This window comes from Botryllus schlosseri, chromosome 15 (genome assembly GCF_051294905.1).
Source record: "Botryllus schlosseri isolate E-star chromosome 15, Bs_hap1, whole genome shotgun sequence".
NCBI classification, from domain to species: Eukaryota; Metazoa; Chordata; class Ascidiacea; order Stolidobranchia; family Styelidae; genus Botryllus; species Botryllus schlosseri.
In genome coordinates, this window is record NC_137250.1 from 6,384,628 (window position 1) to 6,403,170 (window position 18,543).

The 18,543-nt window shown below is 40.7% G+C and overlaps 1 protein-coding gene across 1 annotated transcript in view; it reads right to left on the reverse strand.

Moving 5' to 3' along the window:
* The window catches only part of LOC145456660 (flavin-containing monooxygenase 3-like), a 266,805-nt gene that overhangs the window by 72,058 nt on the left and 176,204 nt on the right, over positions 1-18,543 (reverse strand). The gene's annotated exons all lie outside the window — the stretch shown is intronic.

Sequence of the window (18,543 nt, forward strand, 5' to 3'; positions counted from 1 at the left end):
TCAAACGCAAATAAAAAGCACCACTCTCCAATAAACATACCTAGAACACGAAATTTGGTAATGTCGAAGTGATAAAAATTTGCCACCGTATATAGTATTATTTCCTAATGTGGCAAGAACTTCAAGACTCGGTTTGTATTTGTAGGAATTGAGCTAATTGCTCAGCTGGTGATTGAACAAGTTCTTCGCTGAAATAGGGACATTTCCAACAATCCTAATGGACTCCTGATCCCAGGTATATCGTATCACGTTTCTGACGAACTTCTACCAAACTCTAGACTGGTGGATTGTAACTGGATTGTAAGCGTAGTAAGTTTTCGTTGCTGTCTTGGCAACGAATACCTTCCAATTTATGCTATTTTAATACCATTGAATTCGTTATGATTTCTTTTACTTCATGACGTCAAAAATGATTGAAAACATATCCGAAAATTCCGCAAACATATTCTTTGACCCTCATTTGAACGTGTGAGTTTTCAAATGGCACATCAAGTTTTTGCTGCAGTTGAAGTTTTTATCGAAAATTATTTTTTGATATTCAAGTGCTGGGTATAGATGTGACTTTTCAAATTTCCCTTGTGCCGAAACTCCATACCGCAAATGTCACAGCCATATTCTTTGACGTCCGAATGAATTAGCAAATGTGTCTCACGAACACCTTTGCGGAGAAATGCTTTGCTGCATATACGGCAACGGTATTGTCGATAGTTGGTATGAATGGCAGAATGAACAGTCAGATTAGATTTTATACCAAAAGATTTGCCGCAAATAGCACACTTATATTCTCTCAGACCGGTGTGTATAGATAAGTGATCTTTCAAAAAAAAATTTCGCACAAAACCTCTCCCACATATATCGCATTCATACTCTTTGGCATCGCAGTGGACCATCTTCATGTGAGTTCTTATGTAAGATTTTCCGGAGAATGCTTTACCACAAATACTGCAGTTGCTCACTTTGATATCTGTGTGGATCGAGATATGTCTACTGAGTATGGCTCTTGTGAGGAAACCCTTTCCACATATTTCACACGCATGCTCCTTCACACCGGTATGAATCAGAGAATGTATTTTCATGTTGTGATTTGTCCCAAACGTCATCCCACATATGTCACATCCATAGTCTTTTATTGCTGTGTGTATCAGAGAATGACTTTCTAGGACTGACTTGAACTTAAAACGTTTCCCGCATAAATCGCACTCATGCCCTTTTGCTTCAGTGGGAATCTTCAGGTGGGAATCCAGGCCAGACTTCGTACTAAATGATATACTGCAGACGTCGCACTTGTGCGCTTTAACTTTGCTGTGAACCAAGAAATGAGTTTTCAAGTAAGCTCTTGTTGTGAATCGTTTGGCGCATATGTCACATTCATGCGCTTTATTTCCGAGATGAAGCAAATGATGTGATTTTAGGTGACCCGCAAATAAGAAAACTTTCCCGCATATTTCGCAATCATGCTCCTTCTCCCAGGTGTAAATCTTCTCGTGTTTTCGCATTCTAGACTTGCTTGCGAATGATTTTCCGCATATATCGCAAACGTTTTCATTGATGTTGTCGGTCCGACGTCGTGAATGTGCCATTCCGTTTCCGCTTCGACGAAAGGACTTTTCGGTTTCCATACCGGAGCCAGTGTCATTTAACGCCGAATGGTGCTCTAAGAAATATAGTCATGTATATAATGGTTATTGATCTGTATTATTATGCTCTCTAGAACAATACTTGTATTTGATGTGCCGTAATATTTGCAACATGTAAACGAACGCAAAACTCAACTCGTTTCGTCGGCATCTTAGACACTAAAGTAAAACCGTCCAGCTCATCATCACAAATCATCTAATCATCTCAGCACTTCAGGAGGATTTCAGAAGAGTAGAGGATAAAATTTTGACTCACATTTTCTCGCTAACTCATCAACGGTTACAAGGGATTATGAATGAAACTAAATTAGGATGCAATCACTGTATATGTAGATTGTTTATATCAGTGACGGTAGCCTTCTTGCCACCCTAATTGACTTCTAAAATATGCCACAGAAATATGATAGACGACAGTTGGTGTTGGTTTCTATGAATAGTTATAGTCATTTCTTATATATGAATGCAAAAATTAGGGATATTAGTAATGTTTAAAGCCGTCCGCCTTTGAAAACAGGGAAAGAGAATTACCGCAGACAAACGTCAAACGCATGGATGAATACCTGTCATACGAGGATATATCTTGAGTTCTGCTCTTCAGAAACCTTTATATATCGTCTCTGTGAAGAATAGATTTCGACACATTTTACTAACATCCAAATATTGGCTCATAATCAAGTAGAAATTGCAATAAGTTCAAGATTTCCAACGTATAATCCCCGCGCCGCATACTTGTTCATTAAGTGCTGGAATGTATGACTGAAGAGCTATCACATAACAACATCATAGTAAGTTGTAATAATGATTTGCATTTGCAGTTTATTTAAATGTATAGCACTCGCCAGTCTGCGTCTACCAATGCTAAAATAACCGATATCTAGAATCCATAGAAGTCTTTGCATACTTTAGAATTAGCTGGATGGTGAGATCCTGAGGTATGCTAGCTACTTTTATATTTTCGTTATAAGTAGCCTACTCAAGTGTTTTACGCGGCTCCATAGGTGTCGTACTCTGAAGTTTTATATGCGGCCCCGACATCCAAAAAGGTTGACAATCACTGGTATATTATAGATATTGTATACAAATTTCACGAAGAGAGTGATGGAGGGAATTGTTTTCCAAAAACTTTACCGATACAATCACGAGTATCAAATATATTCATTACCACCTGTATACTAGATTAATGCACACCAGAGTTGGAATATTTACTCGAATGTTCTGTACGGTCCAGCACATTTTACTTACATTCGTAAACGTATAATTCTAATGAATGGATAGTAGTCATTACCCGCTAGCGAAGCTTGTAAAACCAGGGGTATTTCTTACGTAATAGCTACCCAGTGCTCATTGGTCGGGATGCAGTGACCAAGTTTCTCAAATATATTTTGCTATCTCATTAGAAGTAGCCTACGTGTCTGGTGTGTCAAAAGAGTTGAAAATCTTTCATGTCTACCATAGTTTTGACTAATGACGGCGAATAAATATTATATCTGTCAATTAACCCGCCCTTACTCACTGCCTAATATCAACGCATCTACTAAGCAGCAGTTTTTGATAGTGTAATTCACTGCTTTCAATTTAGAAATAAAATTAATACGTCGTGGAATGTAGTTTAAACTTTTGGCGCGGCCTGTCAACGTATCTTCTGCTTTTCTTTTGGTCCGCTCGGAAAAAAATTGCTCACTCATGATCGAGACTAGTAGGTTAACATTATTTTTTGCATCACATCAGTGTTTAACACTGAAATTATGGCGAACGCATTGTATATGATACATAGTATTTTAAATATAATTTCACAGTGCATGCCGTACCCCTTGTATTAGTGCTTCGTAACTAAAAGGGGCCTGTAGCCCTGGATTAGGATATAACGTGCGCTGTTACGCGATTATATGTCTAAAAATATATACTCCAACGATCAAATCGCCTCATGAACCTGATATTTGGTTGGAGGATCCATACCAGGGTTCAGATATTGGGTTAGATCAGGGGTCGCCAACGGGAAACGGGTCGCGGGCAACATTTCAAATTTCGTAGCGGCCGCTGGCCGCATGAATACAGTGTCGATATAAAATAGGCCACACGGTTTAGCAACGATATTTAAATCTTTATGTCAGTACAACGCTGTGCTATCTAACATAGGCGATGGGCATAGTTACCACAGAATCAGTAATATTATATCAAAGGAATACAAATGCAACAGAAATCATGATCATCAATTTCATTTTATTCTGAACTCTGTGCTGTACACCATATCTGGCAACGCTTTTGAGCGACTAAGGAATTGATATTGGGGCTAACGAGAGCCGTAACTATACCTGAAAGACCATCTACACACGTAAAGCTTTATTTTATGGCGAAGCCCCGAGCCGTTTTCTAAGCGTCTATCAGTCTTGTCAGTGTTTGAGCAATTGCACGTCAGGGCAATCCATTCATATCAGCTGATTCTACCTCGATGGAATGCTGTTGCCATCGCCAAAGCCGTTTTAGTTAGTGAGGAATTGTGATGTTAGGCCAATGATAGGCTATATTGTGCATTGGGCGCAGGAGAATAGTTTATTTTGAAACAACAACAACAATATGTTGAAATTGTAATCAATTTCAGCATTTCAAAACGCTTTTCTTAGCATTCCTCCGAAATCTCAAATCAAGTCGCGGGCCACAAAATGTGACCTCACAGGCCGCATGCGGCCCGCGAAACACGTGTTTGTGACCCCTGGGTTAGATCCTGTTTTATAGTAGCATCACGATATATTGCAGTATGAGAAAGTAGAATATCAGAACAGAAATGTATCTGAAAGTTGAAATATGAAACACCCAGTGGAAATATCGTCTCTAAAAGCTTATCTAGTATCTCACATTCGACCTAACAAACTTCATGAATTGAATAGTAAGAATGGTTAATTTACTTTCTCGCCCTAAATACATCATTTCAGATGATGCGTTGGGCAATTTGAACTTTCCACGAATACAACCTACAAGACGCAGCTTTCCTCGCAAGCTCATACCGTCCAATCATGCCAGACGAAACAATGCAATTAGTGATAATGCAGCCTTTAATAACAATCAATTACCAGGGCAATAAAACGATTATGATGACATCGGGTTTCATTTGAATGTATGAGATTGCAATACGACCACTTTAAAATGCAGTAATCATCAACATGTCAGACCCATTTTAGCGGGATAGCGCGAACATGATTGTTGTGGGCGTTTCAATGACGCTGTCGGGTTAACTCTGATTTTGACCACACCGTATACTTGCTACCAGGGCATGGTATGGTACGGTATGGTATGGAAGTATGGTATGGTATGGATCGATATTTTGGTATGGAATATGGAACAATGAAAGTATGGTATGGAATGGAAGATTTTAATCCATGGTATGGAACAACATTTCCATACTTCCATACTTAGGTGTTTTATACATTTTATCGTGATCTGTGCAAGCTTCAAGAAGCCTACGTTGTTCGCTGTTCACGGAATATGATCGCTTTTGTTATGTGTGAACATGAACTATTGAACGCTGTGTAGGATCAAATACACGCTTGTGCAACGGTTTTACGAGCACTTGGAATGACATGATTTTGTGATGTAATAATGACAACAGCAATGTTGAGTAGATCCGATATTCTATACGGCCGTAAACCAAACTTTACGCTGATTGGTCGAGAGACAGTGGCCATGGATACGACGCAGCAACGGAGGACGCTGCATTTACCTAAGCCTAGTTGGCACTACGATGTATTCCTATAGCCGTGTAGACTGCATAAAAACGACAAGATTACAGTTAAATGTTTATTACTTCATCAATAATAAAATTAGGAAAGGATATTAAATATTTAGTAATGTATACTAAAATATAATGCCGAAATACTGCTGTGTTTATAAATGCAGTGTCACCAATGGCAATGAACTGAAGAAGAACAGATTTTTCCATTCATTTCCTTCCAACGCAAAGGTCAGGAAGGCTTGGGAATGCAGAGTAAGAAGGCAGGATTTCAAGCCTACTTCCACAAGCTTCATTTGCTCCTCATCGCCGACCTCACTGCAGTTGCAGTGACTTAAAAAGCCCAGAAATCACAGTGAGCCGAGCTACAAGTCAGCAGCTAAAGACCCGATGAATCGCGAGCCGATGCATGAGAGAGTGGAAAGAATGTCAAAGACAAGAATAAATGCATTGATCAGTTCAAATACTGTCATGTCGTGGAGCACAAAGCCTTAAACAGGCTAAAAGCACCACTGTTGTGTACAATAATAATAATAATAATAATTTGCTACCACCACTTTGGCAAGGAAGATTTTGCTGCTAGTGCATTATAGATACACCAATACAGTCACGTCTAAAGAGAGGTGCGATTCCCAGTCGCAATCTCCGTGGTGAAGCAGAAGATATGCGCATTGCAAAGAGGTGGACCCTGAACTCCATGCCGTGTCAACTGTCTTCCTGCAATGTTGTGGATGCTGCACATGCGAATCTTACATTGTCATCTGGTGATCCTGATCTAGAATCGCCATCGTGTAGCCTTGAAATGGAATCTTCAAATCCATCACCTGAATCTTAGGGTTAGAAGCCAACGAAGTCAGTCATATGCAGATTAGCTACCTATAAGCCCACAGGACATCAGAACAGAGATGATGTGCAGAATGGTGTAAATACATAGGGCTCTTCGACTCACAAGTAGCAATTTTGGTAGGGTTTTGGACTGCTTTGAGGGGAACAAGACAGCAGGTACTCCATATGCAACATCTCTTTTCAAATCACTTCAAGGACAGTACAGTATGAACAGGTATTCAATATTGTGGGGGTTATTATTGCACGAAGAAAGGGCTACTAAGACTACTAAGCATCACTCATGTAAATGTAGCAAAGATAGGTCTTGTTCTTTTTCCATATGGATATCTGGGTGCTTCACATGATAGAGTGGTTCTAGCTGAGCAGACCTCATCTGCCTTGGCGTGCTTGAGGTATCGTAACAGCACATGCGATGAGTTCATGAAATTTGAACTTGGGCAGAAATCACAGAAAAAGAGTTTTTATTTGACTGCTGCTAGATAATTACAAGTAAACGACTCTTATTGGCATCAAATTCAGGCCCAAATGTGAGCCACAAATAATCCTGCCTTCTTATACTCTGCCTTCCCAAGCCTTCCTGTCCTTTGCGTTGGAAGAAAATGAATGGAAAGATCTGTTCTTCCCCAGTTCATTGCCATTGGTGGCACTGCATTCATAAACACAGTAGTATTTCGGCATTATATTTCAGTATATGTTATTAAATATTTTATTTCCTTTCCGAATTTTAATATTGATGAAGTAATAAACATTTAACTGTAATTTTGTCGTTTTTATGCAGTCTACACGGCTATAGGAATACATCGTAGTGCCAAACTAGGCTTAGGTAAATGCAGCGTCATCCGTTGCTGCGTCGTATCCATGGCCACTGTCTCTCGACCAATCAGCGTAAAGTTTGGTTTACGGCCGTATTGAGTCTAGACACGACGTCTCCGAGCATAGTCTATCATATGACGCAATAATTGGTAATGTTGGCTACTCCAACTACCTCATTCCTTGAGTGACGAGAGCTTACAAGCAATCATGATGCAACGTACTTAATGCTCAATGTGATTGATAATTACATTTCTTCTGAACATTATCCGCACATTTATACTATTTACATACCGAGCTATCTTATTGGTCATATCTCAAACGCTCTCTCATTAGGATTATAGATCAGGGACTGGAGTAGATCTAGTTTGAAATTCTCGCCACACTAACCCCAACCAAATACTGTACTAATAATCACGCAGATCGCTGCAGTATTGATCGCCTACAGCTGGGATATTTTATGGGTGCGCCTATATTATAAATTATTTTGCGAGTATTTACTTCAAACTTGCATGTGCCTCATGCCAATGTACCGGAAATGCCATGATATCTATGGAGCAGAGACGTGCAACTTCTCTAGTCGGCGGGCCGGATATAGGGAAATTAAGTACTTGGCGGGCGGGATTGCTGAATGGATAAATTATTCGCCCATATATACAAGGAATAAATCTTATTTATATATTGTATTTTATCGACAGAAATGTCACTTCAAAGCCATTTCTCGCCAATAATAAAAATACAATGTGGATTTGAGAACAGCATTGTCATACGTGCGCCACCATGTGTGCCTCTCTCTGATCAACTAACTCACAGTGCAATCCTCAATTAAGATTTCAAAGCGTTTGATAAGCCCCTTTACCCAAAATGTACCAAGATATTAATTCATTAGGGTTGAGTACATCGTAAATGCCGATAATGCAAGTCTTCTAGCTTGGAAGAACTTACCCCTAAGCTCCACTCTCGCGCAGTACGCAGACCTATATAATAACATGCAGTCACTAAAATTTGATGTTTAGGCAAGTAGTGGGGAATTTGGGCAGATTGGGGCCGCGGGCCACATGATCATGTAAGATGGGAAACTGTCCGCGGGCCGGACAATATCTCGTTGCGGGCCGTATGTTGCCAGTCCCTTGTGTGGACTTTCCTAGATAACAATCTGCTGACCATCTCATTTTGCTCGCGGAAGCTGTCGCGTAGAGGTACACGGAACCTCACCACTGTGAACTAAACCTCACCAAACAGACTGTAAAACTATTACCAGGAGTTGGATTCGCATCATGGCTACTTTAAGCAATAACGACATCCGAAATATCAATAATATAGGTGCTAGAAAAGGTACTATACTTTGACATTGAAGTATTTGAAAGTATGGAATATGTATCAAGTATGGCATGGAACAATGTTGGTATGGTATGGAAAATTGCAAGTATGGTATGGAGAGAGTAAGGCAAGTATGGAGTATGGAAAATTCTCGTTCCATACCATACCATACCATGTCCTGCTTGCTACCAGTCCCACGCATTATCACTACAGGCGAGTAGGGAAATTTGGAAATCGGCCAAACGGACATAGTAAAAACCAATGTCTATGCTACCTGCGTTGTTGTTATACTGTAGAAATATCCGATATAATAACAGCTCGTATTGAGGAAGAGAACCAGAGAAACTATTACCTTCCTGTCGTATCCATCCTATATCTATACTGCCGTATTCCTATACAATACAGTACAACTTCACGGCCTGACTACAAGCTAATCGATTTTCAAAACTACTAGAACTATAACTATACGTACAAAACAGTATATATGTGACCGTCAACTAACTAGACTAGGAATTTGTACAAGACTCGTGTGTAGCCTAATATCGAAATAACTTTTGATCTTGGGCATCAATCAGCTCTAATGCATCTGACTATATTTTAGTGCTATATATGCTGCGAATATACTGCATGGCACTTATCGGTACACGGCGCATTCACAGACGCATGCTCATTGCTCAAGCTATTTCCTTCGATTGGGGATTCACGGTAGGCTACTATAGCTGACTGTAGCTGAATTCTGTGTCTCTCGTCTCTGGACTGGCCGCAGGCGACAAAAAAATCAACTACAAGACGTCCCTCGAATTCAAAAAGGTTCGCGTCCACACGAACCTGAACCTTTCAGAGGTTCACACCATCCGTAGTAATTTGACTGCGTGAGCCAGATCTACAACCAACAGCCAAATCGCATTCAATCTAATTTTCATGTGATTGTATACTTTTCGTTGAGATAACATCGCACTACTATTTGATTTCAGCCAAATTATAAATGCTGTTTGGCCTAAAGCAGACACGAGGCTATTGCTGCATCAGTGTTATCGTCAGTGATCACTGATCACATTATTTTATAATTTCGCAATTATGATTACGATCACAGTAAAAGCTCACAGTAGCTAGTACAAAACGGATAGATGAATAAGTAATCACAATTAATAATAATTGCATTTATGAAGTTGAAATACAACCAGTGTCGCAGGTTCGTCGATTAACTCTATGCAGAATCGTATATGGACAAAGAAAGCTCATTACAGAGATCGACATCCCGCCGGATCGGGTTTCTCAAATGCTAGTTGGTCGGTATCGTTCCATTCTTCAAATGTGGCGATAGCTGATCACAAAAGTTTTACGTGTCTAAGATCAGGGCTCTTCGACCTGGTGTATCGTAAACCGCAGAGTGTACCACTCGCATGGGGTATACTGTACTGTACCAGATCGGCATTAAAATGGACTGATGATTAGCTATCACAATGAATAGGCTACTTCATGTTTCATAACAGGTTGTTCACATCATCTGCACACAACTTGTAAATTACATTCTACTTGTGATGTCATAAGCAGATGCGTCATCCCCTCACCATTTAACGTATTCGTTTCCTTTGCCGTAGAATGGGGTGGATATAACATATGTTCATTGTTCAGTAGGGCTCTTCAAAAATGACTTTTTTTCTCAAATCGTACTGGCTACTTGATAAAATTGTTAGGTTACCTAATTTAAGCCTACACACAAAATTTGGTTCAATTCCAGCCAATAACCGCTTTGCTACAGGAGAAGTAAGTTTCTATGTATTATATAAATATAAATGATAAAAAATTTGAAAATTTCCTGTTCACCCCATGAAAGTGTTGGGCTGTCTATATAAACGATGCTCACCAAATTTGGTTCAATTCCAACCAGTGGAAGCGGAGTTATTGCCGTCGAAAAATTTGGATTTGAATAAAATAGTATTTACGGTGACCGATTCTTTGTTTATTTACTATGGTTGTGCTCACCGTAAATACTATTTCATTCAAATCCAACCTAACACTTTCGTGGGGTGAGCAGAAAATTTTCACATTTTTTATTATTTATTTTTTATAATGAATAGAAACTTTCTTCTCCTGTATCAAAGCGGTTACTGGCTGGAATTGAACCAAATTTTGTATGTAGGCTTAAATTAGGTAACATAACAATTTTATCAAGTAGTCAGTACGATTTGAGAAATAAAGTCATTTTTGAAGAGCCCTACTGATCAGTCCACACAATGACTTGGACTCGGACTCGGCAGTCAACTCAGTGACTTGGACTCGGACTTTACTCGTTGGTGAAATGAAAATGACTTGACTTGACTTAAGTCATAACTATAAAAGTGAGATTGACTTGCGACTCGGAACCTTGTGACTTGGTTACAATCCTGATGTTCATTTGCAAAATAATTTCGGGCTCTTTTCAAGACTATAGCCCCTCTCCAATCGGGCGGTTTTGGGTGCCCCAGCTACGTTCCTGCACAAAATAAATGAATCGAAGAAGAATGCTCGCGCAAACTGCGCTGTTTAGCGATGATTCAGCTCGTACCTGTTTTGTAATTATGTCGCACGCATGTCGTCAACTGACACGTCTTGAACTATAAGTCAAATCGAACATGTTTGCAGCCCTAATGTTACTTCACGAAGTTCTGAATCAGTTTAAAATTAGATGTTTTATTTATTTTATCAATGGACAAGCCTTTCACATTGTATCTTGGATTTAAGATATAAAATTGTATTATACTCGGCGGACCGGCAGGAATGTCGTCGCGGACCGGCACCGGTCCGTAGACCGGCGGTTGAGAACCCCTGGAGTATAGGCTGATTTCAACATAATTTGAGCATTTTTTTTATATTCTTCGAAGATTTAGAGAAATTACCACGTTAAATCATTCGTTACTTCAACGCTTTGGCAGTATAGCCGGAAGCTCGGTGCGCTGCGTAGCTGTTGTTAATAGCTGGCGAACTGCACTTCTCAAGACAGACTTACATGCAATAAAGGTTGGCCGGTTTGCCCTCAATTAGGCTACCCCAAATCAACAGAATGATCAAAGAAAAACTTAAATAACTCCACTTCTACAGCTTGGAATTGAGTGAAATTTGTTTTGCATCGTTTTTGAAGACAGCGCAACAATTTCATGGGGTTGGAAAAAAAATTTGAAAAAAATTTTTTTTTTTGCATTTTTGGGCAAATTCAAAATTTTCAAACTGTACGAAACCCGCGAATATTGGTGGGAATGAATTGAAATTTGGCATGCGTCGTTTTTTTAGGCAATCTCACGATTTAATCACGTAGCCTGCAAGATTCAGGGAAAAGGGTAATTTTTGAACAACCCTAATGACCATTTTAGTAGACAAACACCATGAATACCATATACAACAACAACGGGTCGATTTCCTCTTATCAAATATATCTATTATTTCATTAGAACCTGCTATCGCGGAATACCTACCGGATAAATCGTGGTAAGTGAAACATGTCGTATTGATTCACATTCTCCCATATCGGTGACGTAGTTTGACGGATTAGGCCAACACTTGAGAAACAGATCCTTCCAATGTATTTAGGTAATGTCAGTACTTTTGATACTCCGATTCAACTCATTAGATCAAGTATGAATGACCATCTCAATCATCGTTAAGACAGCACAACAATCTAATTTCGGGCTGTTGGGTATTTTGTAGGGCTGAGAATATCGCTTTGGTTACTTAAATCCTCGACTCGAGTATTCATTGTAAGGATTCGGGTCGAATAGAGATAAAGGAATATTTCAAGACATGACATTATTCGTCCCTTATCACAAAGATTTATATAATCTACGAGAATTGAATCACTCAATTGTTTGATTTTCCTGGTCCTGGTATTTGGTTGATTACGTTATTATTTAGGGGATTTGTGATAGTCAGGTCGCGCCATGTGCAGATTGCACCACGACACCACGATCTCTGATTGCACGTGGCTTGTTTAGTGCGATAACAACGCACCGATTTTACCGCAGCATATATGGTGCAGAGAACGAATTCCATGTAGTCACCTTCGCTTTTGTTCTCGGCGACGTCACAAATCACCAATTTTGACGTTACAACTGAATACTTTGCTAAATGAATTGGGGTTGCCATTAAATATCCCGCAGCGCACAGCGTGTGAAAATCGAAGAAGGAGGCACTGTATATCCCTTTTGAGAGTGAGAGCCCCCTTGTACATAAAATTAGCTTGGAAGCTTTGTGCACAAAATGAATATCTAAATATAGCCTACTTGTATTCGACAGCTACAAAATTAAATCGTCAGAATATTTCTACATCGTATCATAAAGGATGATACTATCTAAATCTAGTGTTGTGGTTCACAACCTCACATGAACGTTATAATATATAATATGAGTTGCTTTGTTTGGAATACATTCATGTTAAAATTAATAACTAGGTACAGTACTAAATTCAGAGTGAGCAGATATAGCCTATGCATCCCATTCTCAGTTGACTTACTTGTAGTTACACAAAGTACTAAGACAAAATCCAATACCATTAATTTCCCGTATTGCCAATCTCAGATGTGAGTTTGGGATGGTTCGAACCACAGGGTATGAGACCGTGCCCGATTGTTGTTATAACAACCTTGATTTGACCCTGAATATACCACACGCAATTATGGTTTATTATAGTCGAATGGTCCTCGAGCGCGATTGTAGCGCGAAATATTTCCAGTACCAAAGTCCCGAAAAGACCGACTGGACTTTGCCTCTCACCAGGATCGATACTGCTGCCACCCAAGCCCCCAATCGGTGAGCTCGAAGGGTGCCCTAAATTATTTCGATGAATGAACATAAATTACACATCATGTTTTGACGACTCCAGCACGGAAGAATATATATATATATATATATATATCGGCTTTCAATTAAATAAAAGGGCAAAAGAAAACAGGAAACAAATGAACATCAAGATAATCAGTTTTGGGCCCTTATTAAGCGCCTCCAGCGTGGGTGGTCGTGGGCGTCTTCGAGCGATAGCCCGCGTTGCACTAGCTCGATCTCTATTTTGGAGCGCCATGTGGTTCTATTCCAGCCACCTCTACGCCATGGCTCCGTCGGAATGTGGTTGATGATGGCGGCGGCTGGTTGATCGTCTTGATGCCGCACTAGATGACCGATTAAGCGTAAGCGTCGTTCAGCAGCCAGCAAACGGCATGGGACTGTTTTTCTGATGGAAGAATACGCATAATTATAAAAAATAGAAATAGGCATTTCGGCGCCGGCCATTACCGTTTGAGTGATTTTTATTCAAGTATGTACATAAAATATCAATAATTTCATAAGAAAATCTTTCCCCTTCATCGGGTCATCTCGTCTCAGCCGTCACCGTATTTGGATATGTAGCCGAGGTCGTAGCCGCTCGGATCATCTCATCGCATCACTGGAGTCGATGTCAATTTGTAGTCGTGATCGTAGTAGTAGGATCCGCCTGTATCTGGCGCTCGTTTGCGTTTGTGGATTGGGTTGGGTGTTGGGTATTTGGTGCGCAGTGGTGGTGGGGTTGGGGAGGTGGGGGTTAGATGGGTTGGGGAAGGGTTTAAGGGGTGGGGTAGAGTGGGATTGGATGGGAGGTTAGAGTGGTTGGGCTAGGTTGTGGGTGGATTGGTTGGGTTTTGTGGGTCGATAAAAACGATACGATTTATCTCGTTTTATCGGTGCGCTTAGTGGGCTCGATTAAATTTTTCGGTATATTTTACTTCTTATATCGTTGATGCATTGGTCAATATTTTGGGCGTATTAATTTTGGATGTCGAGTGCGTTTTTCCATTCCCACACAAGGGTTTTCACGTTCATAAAGGCTTTTATTATGGTCGGAGCTTGCGGTCCGTGGTATACGTTGCGCATTATCTCGTCGGGTGTAGCGTCGATAGCGGTTTGAAGGTCGTTCACGAGATCCTGTATTACAAGAGAGAACAGTTTTTTGTAAGTTGCACATTCGGCGAAGGTATTGCGCACAGTTTCTTCTGCACGTTGGCAGAATTTGCATTTGTTTTTCAAGTAGGCGTCTTTTCTTCGTATCCAACCCGCGTTGGTTTTTCTGTAGCCTGTAAAGTAACTGTCAGTGTTAATGCGATACGAGATCTCGCGTTGCTTGTTGTCAATGTGATCTTTGATATTGGGTTGGTATAGTCATATCTGTTTCCAGTCCGTCATTCGGTTTCCTCCTTGCTGCGTCTTCTTTTTAACAAGGATCTGGTACATTTCTTTCTGGCTTAGTTCTTGTACCTCTTGCGATTGGCTTTTAATTACGTCAAAAATTTCCCTTTCCTTCCTTCATTCCTTCGTCAAGGTATTTCTGTGAGGGTAGAGGTTGTTGTATAAATTGCAATTTATATCTTTCACCTACGTTGTCAAATTGTATATCGCTTCAGCATGCCATATATCAAGTCGGCTTAGTTGTTGTATCTTTTTTGCTCTCTTTGCGTGTGTGGCGGATTCAATATCTGGCATGTCGATCCCTCTTTCTGGCTTGGGTTTGATCAGTTGCATTCTGCCTTTCTGCTCGAGTTTTTCAGGGCTCCACAGTAGGCCGAAGACGAGGCGTTCAAGTTGCTTGAGCTTGTCGCCTGGAACCTGCTTGTTGGCATATGTATACGTTATTTTGCTAATTATGTATGCCTTAATGGCCGTTGTTTTACCAATCCAGGAAAGCCGTTTTGATTTAATATGCCTTACGCTTTTCTCGACTCCTTGCCATAGTCTGTCAAAGTTCATTTGCAGTTCGCTTTCACCGTGGTATAAGCCCAGTATCTTAATTACTGGCTTTAGCATATGTGCGTGCGTACTGCGTAGTCTTTTGTAGTCTGTTAAGCGATTTCTCGTTCAGCGGTAGGATTTCCGTCTTGTCTGTGTTGATATCTTGCCCTGTCACTCTATGCAAACTTTGATATTCGGTAAGGACTGTGGTAATAGAGTCATTTGTTCTTAGATACAGTGTGACATCATCTGCAAACTGGTCCAATTTATGCTCGATTCCGCAGATTCGGGTACCTTTGATGTTTTCATCTGTGCATAATTTATTGGCTAGCGGGTTTCCGCTAATCGCGTATGGTGTCATACTCAAAGGACATCCTTGTCTAATGCCCCTTGTACAATGTACATTGGCTGCTTCGATGCCGGTAACTTCTAGGGTCGCAATTGGATTATCAGGGCTTTGATCACGTTACGCATTTCTCCCGAGACGGGCAATTTATCAAGCACTTTGAAAAGCATTTGGTGGTCGACCTTATCAAAGGCTTTCCTTGGGTCTACAGTGATTATGTTGCCTTCCAAGGGTTTTTCTTGGTGATAATTAACAATTGCACTCACGTTGTGATGTATTGCGTCCATTTGTCTCCCTGGAATTCTCGCTTTCTGTGTCTTGTTGATGTGGCCCGATATATCCTCAACCAGTCTGTTGTTGATAATTTTCGCCATTACTTTGTAGTCCGTGTTTAGCAGCGAAATGGGTCGCCAGTTCGCTAAATTCTTTTTGTCTTTTCCCTTGTGAATCAAGATAATTTTATCGCGTTTCCAGCTACGCGGTATGTTTCCGAATATTAGCGCGTTGTTTATGATTTCTGTTCATCTCGTATACCAATGCTTGGCCACATAGCGAGGTAGAATTCTACGGTTAGGCCGTCGAAGCCCGGTGACCTTTCCCTGTTCATTGTTTTCAGTATTTGTAATATTTCGCTAGATTGTATTACCGATGCTTGTTCGTTGTCTCTCTCGTGCATGCCGTCGTGCTGTTACGATGATAGATATTCTTCTTGATCTGACGGATTAATGCCGTCGTGTCTGGTCCACAATTCTGTATAACATAGTCTAATCTGGTTAGCGATAATATTACCGTCATTCGTTACCGTTCCATCTCTAAGCTGGAGTTCTTTGAGCTCTGCGTTGTGCCGTCTGATCTTCAACTGTTGCCAAAATTGTCTCATCGTGCTAGGTTCCCCTTTGCATTGGTCAAGTTTGGTTAACGTGCGCAATTTTCCTTTTACCCTCTGATACGTTATCTGCGGGTCTGAGGATTTATATTTGTCTATTTCATATCTCTTGCTTACGTTGGCAATTCTATCTTTTAGTCTGTCCCACCATTGTTTAATTCCATGGCAGTGTTGAATGTTATTTTCCTCTATGCTTATAAGATTAGATATTATATCTCGGTACACGTCATCTCGCAAGAGATCATTATTACACTACACTGCTTGACTCTATTGTCAGTGTTATTGTCCGACTAATTTGGTCCGCAACGAGGTTATTTTCATGTCCTGTATTCTGGACATGGTCCATGAGTTCATGAGTTGCTTAGAATCGATCTATTCTTCTCGCGTTTTTTCCAGTGACGTAAGTGAATACTTCGGCACTAGGATGTTTACTTCTAAACACGTCAATCAGTTCCGTGTCGTTAGTTAGCTTTTTAAAGCTTTTTAAGCCAGACACTGTGACCCAGTAGTGCGAGTATTTGATCGAAGGTTTGAAGAAACGTTCAATCGATTTGTAAAACGAGGAAGAACAGCTGCACTTTGGGTGGAGTACCACTACATGGTAGATATGCCCAAGGTCTTTATCAGATCTGCGTGACTCGCAGACAACAATGGGAATCGGTCCTGCATTGTTACCAAGATGCTTCACACCTGCAGGCCATCATCAGTGGTTCTCAAACTTTTTTCGTCACGCCCCTACATGATAGTAAAAAATGTCACCCCCCCCCCTCATATCGTCATAACGAAAAATATTAAAAAGAACAACCAGAATATTTGCAATCCCAATGCATTGTTTGGGGGCACGAGAGGTATTGTGGCTGTTGAACACTTCTCAAATATGGAGTTCCAGTTAAATACTTTAAATAATTTATTAAACATAACCATGTGCAATGATAACATGTAGCACATAGATATTTCCGCAATTTTGGTGCGTAACCCCTTCTATTACCCCACTTGAGCGTAGCTCGAACAGACCTGACCACAACCGAAATCAAAAATCAATGGCAGCTTCACGTATTTACCAGTTACACTTCATTCAGGGACATTTTCTTATTAGTGCAAGGTTCGGTATCACTCAAAATCTAGTATCAGTTCAAGGATGGTACGGCGGAATAATGACATTTCAAATCGAAATATAGGCCCAATTACAATTATTGCCATTATTGAAACTTTGAAGTTTCAGCACAAATTAAACTCATTCCGAGTTCAAAAAAATCATTTCTCTCAAACGGCTTCGCGCCTCCCCTCAGATGCTTCCACGACCCCCACCCCCAGTTTGAGAACCACTGCATTAGAACGTCTGCCGCCCTCGGTAACCACGTTGGTGAACCGAGCAGAGGGAGAGCGAGCAACAGCTTTTCTGATCACAGATGTTGGGTGCTCACTCTCAGTCAGATGTCAACCGGCGAATTGAGGAGGACGTCAGTAGACATGTACCCGTTGACAGAGACCTTACCAAGACACAGATGAAGCGAGATGCAGGGGCCATTGAACTTGTCCTAAATGGTTTGAAGAAATGAAGCCATTCGTCAACGATAGATAAAATAGGTTTGATTCAAAAGTATGGGTGATGACGTAGCTGAAATGTTGACGGAGCAGATGAAGTTAGGATGGCCGTTTGCAATGCAGATCAACCTCGATGGAAAGTCAGTGACGTTGACAGTGGTTGTCATGTCAAAGGTGAATGCCCTGTCATCGCAAAGAAAATGTCCTAAGGTTTACTAGTAGAACATTCACATTAACTCATTGAAATTGTTCAACCGACTGATCATTTTCACCCAGTTGGATATGGATGTTGCGACAAGCTTACAGTATGAGTTCACTCCTTTCCCGATGTCCCTGTTCAGCAACAAAGATCAGAAGATGAACAAGGCCACCAAGGCAGAATTTTCAATACAACCCTGTAGGCTTTAACTGATCCACTTGACTTGACTAGCCAACCAAGCTGTACCCTCATAATTGATGGTGGATGGCTTCTATGGTGAAGTGGGAAAACGTCAGACATGACAGGGAATTGCCTACAATTACCCAAGCTACGTGCAGTATCTAGGCAGTTGCTTCAGAATGTTAATGTGGTCTTTGATGCTTACAAGATACATCATGTTCTCAGGGAAGACTGCTGCAGGTGTGATCAAACCAGAGACACTACCTCTAACAGAGGGCGCAGCTGCACAGTGCGCAACGTTCACTCCGCGAGTACGTGCAG